The sequence below is a fragment of the Taudactylus pleione genome, unplaced genomic scaffold (genome assembly GCF_031769625.1).
Source record: "Taudactylus pleione unplaced genomic scaffold, aTauple2 ptg003615l, whole genome shotgun sequence".
In the NCBI taxonomy this organism is placed as follows: Eukaryota; Metazoa; Chordata; class Amphibia; order Anura; family Myobatrachidae; genus Taudactylus; species Taudactylus pleione.
The window spans coordinates 216369-229165 of record NW_028287951.1 but is presented as its reverse complement, the minus strand read 5'-3'; the positions used below and the strand labels follow the sequence as shown (position 1 = coordinate 229165).

Here is a 12797-nt window from a genome sequence, read left to right as displayed (position 1 = left end):
GAACACATGACCATGGCATTATTAGCAAAACGCTCTAACCAACTGAGCTAACCGGCCAAACATAAAAGCATCAGCATTCACAAAAATGCCAAATGTACCTAAAACAGGAGAACATTCAGTATTTCAAAGATCAGCAATATTGAGTAGAGGAAGACTCTCTAATAATGGGTTCCATGGTGTAATGGTGAGCACTTTGGACTTTGAATCCAGTAATCTGATTTCAATTCTTGGTGGGACCTAACTTTGTTCAATTTCCTTAAAGTTGAATTTTAGGATAGCTTATCTATATTTAAACTTTGTATAAATCCCATCATCTTCAGTGGTTTCTTTACTCCAAACTAATTTTGAAGCTGTTTCAAATCAGTTTTCAACTGGAGAGATGTTTGTCAAACATTTGGAAATAGGAATAGTTGCAATAAGAATGCTGTGATCCATCACTTGTGCTATGGTTTTAAGATATTCTGGTTTTAAGAATTTTCTTCTTCAGTGTGCACTAATGAGAGTAAAGGTCTGTTCTTCTTCTCTTCTTAAAACTTAGTCCCCCATAGTAGATTCAATCACCAAATAAATGTCCTGATTGATTAATTTGCCATAGCATTTCTTAGATTTGCCATATTGCTATATTTGAGAAAAAGTTTTCTATGTATGCCATATAGAGAAATGCTGCATCAGCCAAAGGATGACATTTTTGTTTATTCCTAACATGGATTTAAAAATTCTCTGTTATTTATGTGTCTATGATGTTCTCTAGCAAGTTTCAAGGGCTGCTAACTGTAGCCAATGCATTCATCCCACACTTCATGCACTTTGCCGCTGGATAAAATCCCTTCTTGGCATTTCTTGTAGGACAACAAGAAAAAGCACATGGCCCATATGGGGATCGAACACATGACCTTGGCGTTATTAGCACCACGCTCTAACCAACTGAGCTAACCGGCCAAACATAAAAGCATCAGCAAACACAAAAATGCCAAATGTACCTAAAACAGGAGAACATTCAGTATTTCAAAGATCAGCAATATTGAGTAGAGGAAGACTCTCTAATAATGGGTTCCATGGTGTAATGGTGAGCACTTTGGACTTTGAATCCAGTAATCAGATTTCAAATCTTTGTGGGACCTAACTTTGTTCAATTTCCTTAAAGTTGAATTTTAGGATAGCTTATCTATATTTAAACTTTGTATAAATCCCATCATCTTCAGTGGTTTCTTTACTCCAAACTAATTTTGAAGCTGTTTCAAATCAGTTTTCAACTGGAGAGATGTTTGTCAAACATTTGGAAATAGGAAAAGTTGCAATAAGAATGCAGTGATCGATCACTTGTGCTATGGTTTTAAAATATTCTGGTTTTAAGAATTTTCTTCTTCAGTGTGCACTAATGAGAGTAAAGGTCTGTTCTTCTTCTCGTCTTAAAACTTAGTCCCCCATAGTAGATTCAATCACCAAATAAATGTCCTGATTGATTAATTTGCCATAGATTTTCTTAGATTTGCCATATTGCTATATTTGAGAAAAAGTTTTCTATGTATGCCATATAGAGAAATGCTGCATCAGCCAAAGGATGACATTTTTGTTTATTCCTAACATGGATTTAAAAATTCTCTGTTTTGTATGTGTCTATGATGTTCTCTAGCAAGTTTCAAGGGCTGCTAACTGTAGCCAATGCATTCATCCCACACTTCATGCACTTTGCCGCTGGATAAAATCCCTTCTTGGCATTTCTTGTAGGACAATAAGAAAAAGCACATGGCCCATATGGGGATCGAACACATGACCTTGGCGTTATTAGCACTACATTCTAACCAACTGAGCTAACCGGCCAAACATAAAAACATCATCAAACTCAAAAATGCCAAATGTACCTAAAACAGGAGAACATTCAGTATTTCAAAGATCAGCAATATTGAGTAGAGGAAGACTCTCTAATAATGGGTTCCATGGTGTAATGGTGAGCACTTTGGACTTTGAATCCAGTATTCTGATTTCAAATCTTGGTGAGACCTAACTTTGTTCAATTTCCTTAAAGTTGAATTTTAGGATAGCTTATCTATATTTAAACTTTGTATAAATCCCATCATCTTCAGTGGTTTTTTTACTCCAAACTAATTTTGAAGCTGTTTCAAATCAGTTTTCAACTGGAGAGATGTTTGTCAAACATTTGGAATTAGGAAAAGTTGCAATAAGAATGCAGTGATCCATCACTTGTGCTATGGTTTTAAGATATTCTGGTTTTAAGAATTTTCTTCTTCAGTGTGCACTAATGAGAGTAAAGGTCTGTTCTTCTCTTCTTAAAACTTAGTCCCCCATAGTAGATTCAATCACCAAATAAATCTCCTGATTGATTAATTAGCCTTAGCATTTCTTAGATTTGCCATATTGCTATATTTGAGAAAAAGTTTTCTATGTATGCCATATAGAGAAATGCTGCATCAGCCAAAGGATGACATTTTTGTTTATTCCTAACATGGATTTAAAAATTCTCTGTTTTGTATGTGTCTATGATGTTCTCTAGCAAGTTTCAAGGGCTGCTAACTGTAGCCAATGCATTCATCCCACACTTCATGCACTTTGCCGCTGGATAAAATCCCTTCTTGGCATTTCTTGTAGGACAACAAGAAAAAGCACATGGCCCATATGGGGATCGAACACATGACCTTGGCGTTATTAGCACTACACTCTAACCAACTGAGCTAACCGGCCAAACATAAAAGCATCAGCAAACACAAAAATGCCAAATGTACCTAAAACAGGAGAACATTCAGTATTTCAAAGATCAGCAATATTGAGTAGAGGAAGACTCTCTAATATTGGGTTCCATGGTGTAATGGTGAGCACTTTGGACTTTGAATTCAGTAATCTGATTTCAAATCTTGGTGGGACCTAACTTTGTTCAATTTCCTTAAAGTTGAATTTTAGGATAGCTTATCTATATTTAAACTTTGTATAAATCCCATCATCTTCAGTGGTTTTTTTACTCCAAACTAATTTTGAAGCTGTTTCAAATCAGTTTTCAACTGGAGAGATGTTTGTCAAACATTTGGAAATAGGAAAAGTTGCAATAAGAATGCAGTGATCCATCACTTGTGCTATGGTTTTAAGATATTCTGGTTTTAAGAATTTTCTTCTTCAGTGTGCACTAATGAGAGTAAAGGTCTGTTCTTCTTCTCTTCTTAAAACTTAGTCCCCCATAGTAGATTCAATCACCAAATAAATGTCCTGATTGATTAATTTGCCATAGATTTTCTTAGATTTGCCATATTGCTATATTTGAGAAAAAGTTTTCTATGTATGCCATATAGAGAAATGCTGCATCAGCCAAAGGATGACATTTTTGTTTATTCCTAACATGGATTTAAAAATTCTCTGTTTTGTATGTGTCTATGATGTTCTCTAGCAAGTTTCAAAGGCTGCTAACTGTAGCCAATGCATTCATCCCACACTTCATGCACTTTGCCGCTGGATAAAATCCCTTCTTGGCATTTCTTGTAGGACAACAAGAAAAAGCACATGGCCCATATGGGGGATCAAACACATGACCTTGGCGTTATTAGCACTACACTCTAACCAACTGAGCTAACCGGCCAAACATAAAAACATCATCAAACTCAAAAATGCCAAATGTACCTAAAACAGGAGAACATTCAGTATTTCAAAGATCAGCAATATTGAGTAGAGGAAGACTCTCTAATAATGGGTTCCATGGTGTAATGGTGAGCACTTTGGACTTTGAATCCAGTATTCTGATTTCAAATCTTGGTGAGACCTAACTTTGTTCAATTTCCTTAAAGTTGAATTTTAGGATAGCTTATCTATATTTAAACTTTGTATAAATCCCATCATCTTCAGTGGTTTTTTTACTCCAAACTAATTTTGAAGCTGTTTCAAATCAGTTTTCAACTGGAGAGATGTTTGTCAAACATTTGGAATTAGGAAAAGTTGCAATAAGAATGCAGTGATCCATCACTTGTGCTATGGTTTTAAGATATTCTGGTTTTAAGAATTTTCTTCTTCAGTGTGCACTAATGAGAGTAAAGGTCTGTTCTTCTTCTCTTCTTAAAACTTAGTCCCCCATAGTAGATTCAATCACCAAATAAATCTCCTGATTGATTAATTAGCCTTAGCATTTCTTAGATTTGCCATATTGCTATATTTGAGAAAAAGTTTTCTATGTATGCCATATAGAGAAATGCTGCATCAGCCAAAGGATGACATTTTTGTTTATTCCTAATAAGGATTTAAAAATTCTCTGTTTTGTATGTGTCTATGATGTTCTCTAGCAAGTTTCAAGGGCTGCTAACTGTAGCCAATGCATTCATCCCACACTTCATGCACTTTGCCGCTGGATAAAATCCCTTCTTGGCATTTCTTGTAGGACAACAAGAAAAAGCACATGGCCCATATGGGGATCGAACACATGACCTTGACGTTATTAGCGCTACACTCTAACCAACTGAGCTAACCGGCCAAACATAAAAACATCATCAAACTCAAAAATGCCAAATGTACCTAAAACAGGAGAACATTCAGTATTTCAAAGATCAGCAATATTGAGTAGAGGAAGACTCTCTAATAATGGGTTCCATGGTGTAATGGTGAGCACTTTGGACTTTGAATCCAGTATTCTGATTTCAAATCTTGGTGAGACCTAACTTTGTTCAATTTCCTTAAAGTTGAATTTTAGGATAGCTTATCTATATTTAAACTTTGTATAAATCCCATCATCTTCAGTGGTTTTTTTACTCCAAACTAATTTTGAAGCTGTTTCAAATCAGTTTTCAACTGGAGAGATGTTTGTCAAACATTTGGAATTAGGAAAAGTTGCAATAAGAATGCAGTGATCCATCACTTGTGCTATGGTTTTAAGATATTCTGGTTTTAAGAATTTTCTTCTTCAGTGTGCACTAATGAGAGTAAAGGTCTGTTCTTCTTCTCTTCTTAAAACTTAGTCCCCCATAGTAGATTCAATCACCAAATAAATCTCCTGATTGATTAATTAGCCTTAGCATTTCTTAGATTTGCCATATTGCTATATTTGAGAAAAAGTTTTCTATGTATGCCATATAGAGAAATGCTGCATCAGCCAAAGGATGACATTTTTGTTTATTCCTAACAAGGATTTAAAAATTCTCTGTTTTGTATGTGTCTATGATGTTCTCTAGCAAATTTCAAGGGCTGCTAACTGTAGCCAATGCATTCATCCCACACTTCATGCACTTTGCCGCTGGATAAAATCCCTTCTTGGCATTTCTTGTAGGACAACAAGAAAAAGCACATGGCCCATATGGGGATCGAACACATGACCTTGGCGTTATTAGCACTACACTCTAACCAACTGAGCTAACCGGCCAAACATAAAAACATCATCAAACTCAAAAATGCCAAATGTACCTAAAACAGGAGAACATTCAGTATTTCAAAGATCAGCAATATTGAGTAGAGGAAGACTCTCTAATAATGGGTTCCATGGTGTAATGGTGAGCACTTTGGACTTTGAATCCAGTATTCTGATTTCAAATCTTGGTGAGACCTAACTTTGTTCAATTTCCTTAAAGTTGAATTTTAGGATAGCTTATCTATATTTAAACTTTGTATAAATCCCATCATCTTCAGTGGTTTTTTTACTCCAAACTAATTTTGAAGCTGTTTCAAATCAGTTTTCAACTGGAGAGATGTTTGTCAAACATTTGGAATTAGGAAAAGTTGCAATAAGAATGCAGTGATCCATCACTTGTGCTATGGTTTTAAGATATTCTGGTTTTAAGAATTTTCTTCTTCAGTGTGCACTAATGAGAGTAAAGGTCTGTTCTTCTTCTCTTCTTAAAACTTAGTCCCCCATAGTAGATTCAATCACCAAATAAATCTCCTGATTGATTAATTAGCCTTAGCATTTCTTAGATTTGCCATATTGCTATATTTGAGAAAAAGTTTTCTATGTATGCCATATAGAGAAATGCTGCATCAGCCAAAGGATGACATTTTTGTTTATTCCTAACAAGGATTTAAAAATTCTCTGTTTTGTATGTGTCTATGATGTTCTCTAGCAAGTTTCAAGGGCTGCTAACTGTAGCCAATGCATTCATCCCACACTTCATGCACTTTGCCGCTGGATAAAATCCCTTCTTGGCATTTCTTGTAGGACAACAAGAAAAAGCACATGGCCCGTATGGGGATCGAACACATGACCTTGGCATTATCAGCACCACACTCTAACCAACTGAGCTAACCGGCCAAACATAAAAGCATCAGCAAACACAAAAATGCCAAATGTACCTAAAACAGGAGAACATTCAGTATTTCAAAGATCAGCAATATTGAGTAGAGGAAGACTCTCAAACAATGGGTTCCATGGTGTAATGGTGAGCGCTTTGGACTTTGAATCCAGTAATCTGATTTCAAATCTTGGTGGGACCTAACTTTGTTCAATTTCCTTAAAGTTGAATTTTAGGATAGCTTATCTATATTTAAACTTTGTATAAATCCCATCATCTTCAGTGGTTTTTTTACTCCAAACTAATTTTGAAGCTGTTTCAAATCAGTTTTCAACTGGAGAGATGTTAGTCAAACATTTGGAAATAGGAAAAGTTGCAATAAGAATGCAGTGATCCATCACTTGTGCTATGGTTTTAAGATATTCTGGTTTTAAGAATTTTCTTCTTCAGTGTGCACTAATGAGAGTAAAGTTCTGTTCTTTTTCTCTTCTTAAAACTTAGTCCCCCATAGTAGATTCATTCACCAAATAAATGTCCTGATTGATTAATTTGCCTTAGTATTTCTTAGATTTGCCATATTGCTATATTTGAGAAAAAGTTTTCTATGTATGCCATATAGAGAAATGCTGCATCAGCCAAAGGATGACATTTTTGTTTATTCCTAACATGGATTTAAAAATTCTCTGTTTTGTATGTGTCTATGATGTTCTCTAGCAAGTTTCAAGGGCTGCTAACTGTAGCCAATGCATTCATCCCACACTTCATGCACTTTGCCGCTGGATAAAATCCCTTCTTGGCATTTCTTGTAGGACAACAAGAAAAAGCACATGGCCCATATGGGGATCGAACACATGACCTTGGCGTTATTAGCACCACGCTCTAACCAACTGAGCTAACCGGCCAAACATAAAAGCATCAGCAAACACAAAAATGCCAAATGTACCTAAAACAGGAGAACATTCAGTATTTCAAAGATCAGCAATATTGAGTAGAGGAAGACTCTCAAACAATGGGTTCCATGGTGTAATGGTGAGCGCTTTGGACTTTGAATCCAGTAATCTGATTTCAAATCTTGGTGGGACCTAACTTTGTTCAATTTCCTTAAAGTTGAATTTTAGGATAGCTTATCTATATTTAAACTTTGTATAAATCCCATCATCTTCAGTGGTTTTTTTACTCCAAACTAATTTTGAAGCTGTTTCAAATCAGTTTTCAACTGGAGAGATGTTAGTCAAACATTTGGAAATAGGAAAAGTTGCAATAAGAATGCAGTGATCCATCACTTGTGCTATGGTTTTAAGATATTCTGGTTTTAAGAATTTTCTTCTTCAGTGTGCACTAATGAGAGTAAAGTTCTGTTCTTTTTCTCTTCTTAAAACTTAGTCCCCCATAGTAGATTCATTCACCAAATAAATGTCCTGATTGATTAATTTGCCTTAGTATTTCTTAGATTTGCCATATTGCTATATTTGAGAAAAAGTTTTCTATGTATGCCATATAGAGAAATGCTGCATCAGCCAAAGGATGACATTTTTGTTTATTCCTAACATGGATTTAAAAATTCTCTGTTTTGTATGTGTCTATGATGTTCTCTAGCAAGTTTCAAGGGCTGCTAACTGTAGCCAATGCATTCATCCCACACTTCATGCACTTTGCCGCTGGATAAAATCCCTTCTTGGCATTTCTTGTAGGACAACAAGAAAAAGCACATGGCCCATATGGGGATCGAACACATGACCTTGGCGTTATTAGCACCACGCTCTAACCAACTGAGCTAACCGGCCAAACATAAAAGCATCAGCAAACACAAAAATGCCAAATGTACCTAAAACAGGAGAACATTCAGTATTTCAAAGATCAGCAATATTGAGTAGAGGAAGATTCTCTAATAATGGGTTCCATGGTGTAATGGTGAGCACTTTGGACTTTGAATCCAGTAATCTGACTTCAAATATTGGTGGGACCTAACTTTGTTCAATTTCCTTAAAGTTTAATTTTAGGATAGCTTATCTATATTTAAACTTTGTATAAATTCCATCATCTTCAGTGGTTTTTTTACTCCAAACTAATTTTGAAGCTGTTTCAAATCAGTTTTCAACTGGAGAGATGTTTGTCAAACATTTGGAAATAGGAAAAGTTGCAATAAGAATGCAGTGATCCATCACTTGTGCTATGGTTTTAAGATATTCTGGTTTTAAGAATTTTCTTCTTCAGTGTGCACTAATGAGAGTAAAGGTCTGTTCTTCTTCTCGTCTTAAAACTTAGTCCCCCATAGTAGATTCAATCACCAAATAAATGTCCTGATTGATTAATTTGCCTTAGCATTTCTTAGATTTGCCATATTGCTATATTTGAGAAAAAGTTTTCTATGTATGCCATATAGAGAAATGCTGCATCAGCCAATGGATGACATTTTTGTTTATTCCTAACATGGATTAAAAATTCTCTGTTTTGTATGTGTCTATGATGTTCTCTAGCAAGTTTCAAGGGCTGCTAACTGTAGCCAATGCATTCATCCCACACTTCATGCACTTTGCCGCTGGATAAAATCCCTTCTTGGCATTTCTTGTAGGACAACAAGAAAAAGCTCATGGCCTGTATGGGGATCGAACACATGACCTTGGCGTTATTAGCACCACGCTCTAACCAACTGAGCTAACCGGCCAAACATAAAAACATCAGCAAACTGATAAATGCCAAATGTACCTAAAACAGGAGAACATTCAGTATTTCAAAGATCAGCAATATTGAGTAGAGGAAGGCTCTCTAATAATGGGTTCCATGGTGTAATGGTGAGCACTTTGGACTTTGAATCCAGTAATCTGATTTCAAATCTTGGTGGGACCTAACTTTGTTCAATTTCCTTAAAGTTGAGTTTTAGGATAGCTTATCTATATTTAAACTTTGTATAAATCCCATCATCTTCAGTGGTTTTTTTACTCCAAACTAATTTTGAAGCTGTTTCAAATCAGTTTTCAACTGGAGAGATGTTTGTCAAACATTTGGAAATAGGAAAAGTTGCAATAAGAATGCAGTGATCCATCACTTGTGCTATGGTTTTAAGATATTCTGGTTTTAAGAATTTTCTTCTTCAGTGTGCACTAATGAGAGTAAAGGTCTGTTCTTCTTCTCTTCTTAAAACTTAGTCCCCCATAGTAGATTCATTCACCAAATAAATGTCCTGATTGATTAATTTGCCTTAGCATTTCTTAGATTTGCCATATTGCTATATTTGAGAAAAAGTTTTCTATGTATGCCTTATAGAGAAATGCTGCATCAGCCAAAGGATGACATTTTTGTTTATTCCTAACATGGATTTAAAAATTCTCTGTTTTGTATGTGTCTATGATGTTCTCTTGCAAGTTTCAAGGGCTGCTAACTGTAGCCAATGCATTCATCCCACACTTCATGCACTTTGCCGCTGGATAAAATCCCTTCTTGGCCTTTCTTGTAGGACAACAAGAAAAAGCACATGGCCCGTATGGGGATCGAACACATGACCTTGGCGTTATTAGCACCACGCTCTAACCAACTGAGCTAACCGGCCAAACATAAAAGCATCAGCAAACTCATAAATGCCAAATGTACCTAAAACAGGAGAACATTCAGTATTTCAAAGATCAGCAATATTGAGTAGAGGAAGACTCTCTAATAATGGGTTCCATGGTGTAATGGTGAGCGCTTTGGACTTTGAATCCAGTAATCTGATTTCAATTCTTGGTGGGACCTAACTTTGTTCAATTTCCTTAAAGTTGAATTTTAGGATAGCTTATCTATATTTAAACTTTGTATAAATCCCATCATCTTCAGTGGTTTCTTTACTCCAAACTAATTTTGAAACTGTTTCAAATCAGTTTTCAACTGGAGAGATGTTTGTCAAACATTTGGAAATAGGAATAGTTGCAATAAGAATGCAGTGATCCATCACTTGTGCTATGGTTTTAAGATATTCTGGTTTTAAGAATTTTCTTCTTCAGTGTGCACTAATGAGAGTAAAGGTCTGTTCTTCTTCTCTTCTTAAAACTTAGTCCCCCATAGTAGATTCAATCACCAAATAAATGTCCTGATTGATTAATTTGCCATAGCATTTCTTAGATTTGCCATATTGCTATATTTGAGAAAAAGTTTTCTATGTATGCCATATAGAGAAATGCTGCATCAGCCAATGGATGACATTTTTGTTTATTCCTAACATGGATTTAAAAATTCTCTATTTTGTATGTGTCTATGATGTTCTCGAGCAAGTTTCAAGGGCTGCTAACTGTAGCCAATGCATTCATCCCACACTTCATGCACTTTGCCGCTGGATAAAATCCCTTCTTGGCATTTCTTGTAGGACAACAAGAAAAAGCACATGGCCCGTATGGGGATCGAACCCATGACCTTGGCATTATTAACCAACTGAGCTAACCGGCCAAACATAAAAGCATCAGCAAACTCATAAATGCCAAATTTACCTAAAACAGGAGAACATTCAGTATTTCAAAGATCAGCAATATTGAGTAGAGGAAGACTCTCTAATATTGGGTTCCATGGTGTAATGGTGAGCACTTTGGACTTTGAATCCAGTAATCTGATTTCAAATCTTGGTGGGACCTAACTTTGTTCAATTTCCTTAAAGTTGAATTTTAGGATAGCTTATCTATATTTAAACTTTGTATAAATCCCATCATCTTCAGTGGTTTTTTTACTCCAAACTAATTTTGAAACTGTTTCAAATCAGTTTTCAACTGGAGAGATGTTTGTCAAACATTTGGAAATAGGAATAGTTGCAATAAGAATGCAGTGATCCATCACTTGTGCTATGGTTTTAAGATATTCTGGTTTTAAGAATTTTCTTCTTCAGTGTGCACTAATGAGAGTAAAGGTCTGTTCTTCTTCTCTTCTTAAAACTTAGTCCCCCATAGTAGATTCAATCACCAAATAAATGTCCTGATTGATTAATTTGCCATAGCATTTCTTAGATTTGCCATATTGCTATATTTGAGAAAAAGTTTTCTATGTATGCCATATAGAGAAATGCTGCATCAGCCAATGGATGACATTTTTGTTTATTCCTAACATGGATTTAAAAATTCTCTATTTTGTATGTGTCTATGATGTTCTCGAGCAAGTTTCAAGGGCTGCTAACTGTAGCCAATGCATTCATCCCACACTTCATGCACTTTGCCGCTGGATAAAATCCCTTCTTGGCATTTCTTGTAGGACAACAAGAAAAAGCACATGGCCCGTATGGGGATCGAACCCATGACCTTGGCGTTATTAACCAACTGAGCTAACCGGCCAAACATAAAAGCATCAGCAAACTCATAAATGCCAAATTTACCTAAAACAGGAGAACATTCAGTATTTCAAAGATCAGCAATATTGAGTAGAGGAAGACTCTCTAATATTGGGTTCCATGGTGTAATGGTGAGCACTTTGGACTTTGAATCCAGTAATCTGATTTCAAATCTTGGTGGGACCTAACTTTGTTCAATTTCCTTAAAGTTGAATTTTAGGATAGCTTATCTATATTTAAACTTTGTATAAATCCCATCATCTTCAGTGGTTTTTTTACTCCAAACTAATTTTGAAACTGTTTCAATTCAGTTTTCAACTGGAGAGATGTTTGTCAAACATTTGGAAATAGGAAAAGTTGCAATAAGAATGCAGTGATCCATCACTTGTGCTATGGTTTTAAGATATTCTGGTTTTAAGAATTTTCTTCTTCAGTGTGCACTAAAGAGAGTAAAGGTCTGTTCTTCTTCTCTTCTTAAAACTTAGTCCCCCATAGTAGATTCAATCACCAAATAAATGTCCTGATTGATTAATTTGCCTTAGCATTTCTTAGATTTGCCATATTGCTATATTTGAGAAAAAGTTTTCTATGTATGCCATATAGAGAAATGCTGCATCAGCCAAAGGATGACATTTTTGTTTATTCCTAACATGGATTTAAAAATTATCTGTTTTGTATGTGTCTATGATGTTCTCTAGCACGTTTCAAGGGCTGCTAACTGTAGCCAATGCATTCATCCCACACTTCATGCACTTTGCCGCTGGATAAAATCCCTTCTTGGCCTTTCTTGTAGGACAACAAGAAAAAGCACATGGCCCGTATGGGGATCGAACACATGACCTTGGCGTTATTAGCACCACGCTCTAACCAACTGAGCTAACCGGCCAAACATAAAAGCATCAGCAAACTCATAAATGCCAAATGTACCTAAAACAGGAGAACATTCAGTATTTCAAAGATCAGCAATATTGAGTAGAGGAAGACTCTCTAATAATGGGTTCCATGGTGTAATGGTGAGCGCTTTGGACTTTGAATCCAGTAATCTGATTTCAATTCTTGGTGGGACCTAACTTTGTTCAATTTCCTTAAAGTTGAATTTTAGGATAGCTTATCTATATTTAAACTTTGTATAAATCCCATCATCTTCAGTGGTTTCTTTACTCCAAACTAATTTTGAAACTGTTTCAAATCAGTTTTCAACTGGAGAGATGTTTGTCAAACATTTGGAAATAGGAATAGTTGCAATAAGAATGCAGTGATCCATCACTTGTGCTATGGTTTTAAGATATTCTGGTTTTAAGAATTTT

General features: G+C 35.6%; 7 non-coding genes across 7 annotated transcripts; all 7 read right to left on the bottom strand.

The window, feature by feature from the left end:
- Nucleotides 1–865: 865 nt before the first annotated feature.
- Nucleotides 866–939, bottom strand: TRNAI-AAU (transfer RNA isoleucine (anticodon AAU)). The gene has a single exon. It is a non-coding gene; the product is annotated as a tRNA-Ile (tRNA).
- A 5216-nt stretch (nucleotides 940–6155) lies between these two features.
- TRNAI-GAU (transfer RNA isoleucine (anticodon GAU)) lies at nucleotides 6156–6229 on the bottom strand. Its single transcript has one exon. It is a non-coding gene; the product is annotated as a tRNA-Ile (tRNA).
- Nucleotides 6230–7037: 808 nt separating this feature from the next.
- On the bottom strand, nucleotides 7038–7111 carry TRNAI-AAU (transfer RNA isoleucine (anticodon AAU)). The gene has a single exon. It is a non-coding gene; the product is annotated as a tRNA-Ile (tRNA).
- Nucleotides 7112–7919: 808 nt separating this feature from the next.
- TRNAI-AAU (transfer RNA isoleucine (anticodon AAU)) lies at nucleotides 7920–7993 on the bottom strand. The gene has a single exon. It is a non-coding gene; the product is annotated as a tRNA-Ile (tRNA).
- Nucleotides 7994–8800: 807 nt separating this feature from the next.
- TRNAI-AAU (transfer RNA isoleucine (anticodon AAU)) lies at nucleotides 8801–8874 on the bottom strand. The gene has a single exon. It is a non-coding gene; the product is annotated as a tRNA-Ile (tRNA).
- An 808-nt stretch (nucleotides 8875–9682) lies between these two features.
- TRNAI-AAU (transfer RNA isoleucine (anticodon AAU)) lies at nucleotides 9683–9756 on the bottom strand. The gene has a single exon. It is a non-coding gene; the product is annotated as a tRNA-Ile (tRNA).
- A 2546-nt stretch (nucleotides 9757–12302) lies between these two features.
- On the bottom strand, nucleotides 12303–12376 carry TRNAI-AAU (transfer RNA isoleucine (anticodon AAU)). Its single transcript has one exon. It is a non-coding gene; the product is annotated as a tRNA-Ile (tRNA).
- Nucleotides 12377–12797: the final 421 nt, after the last annotated feature.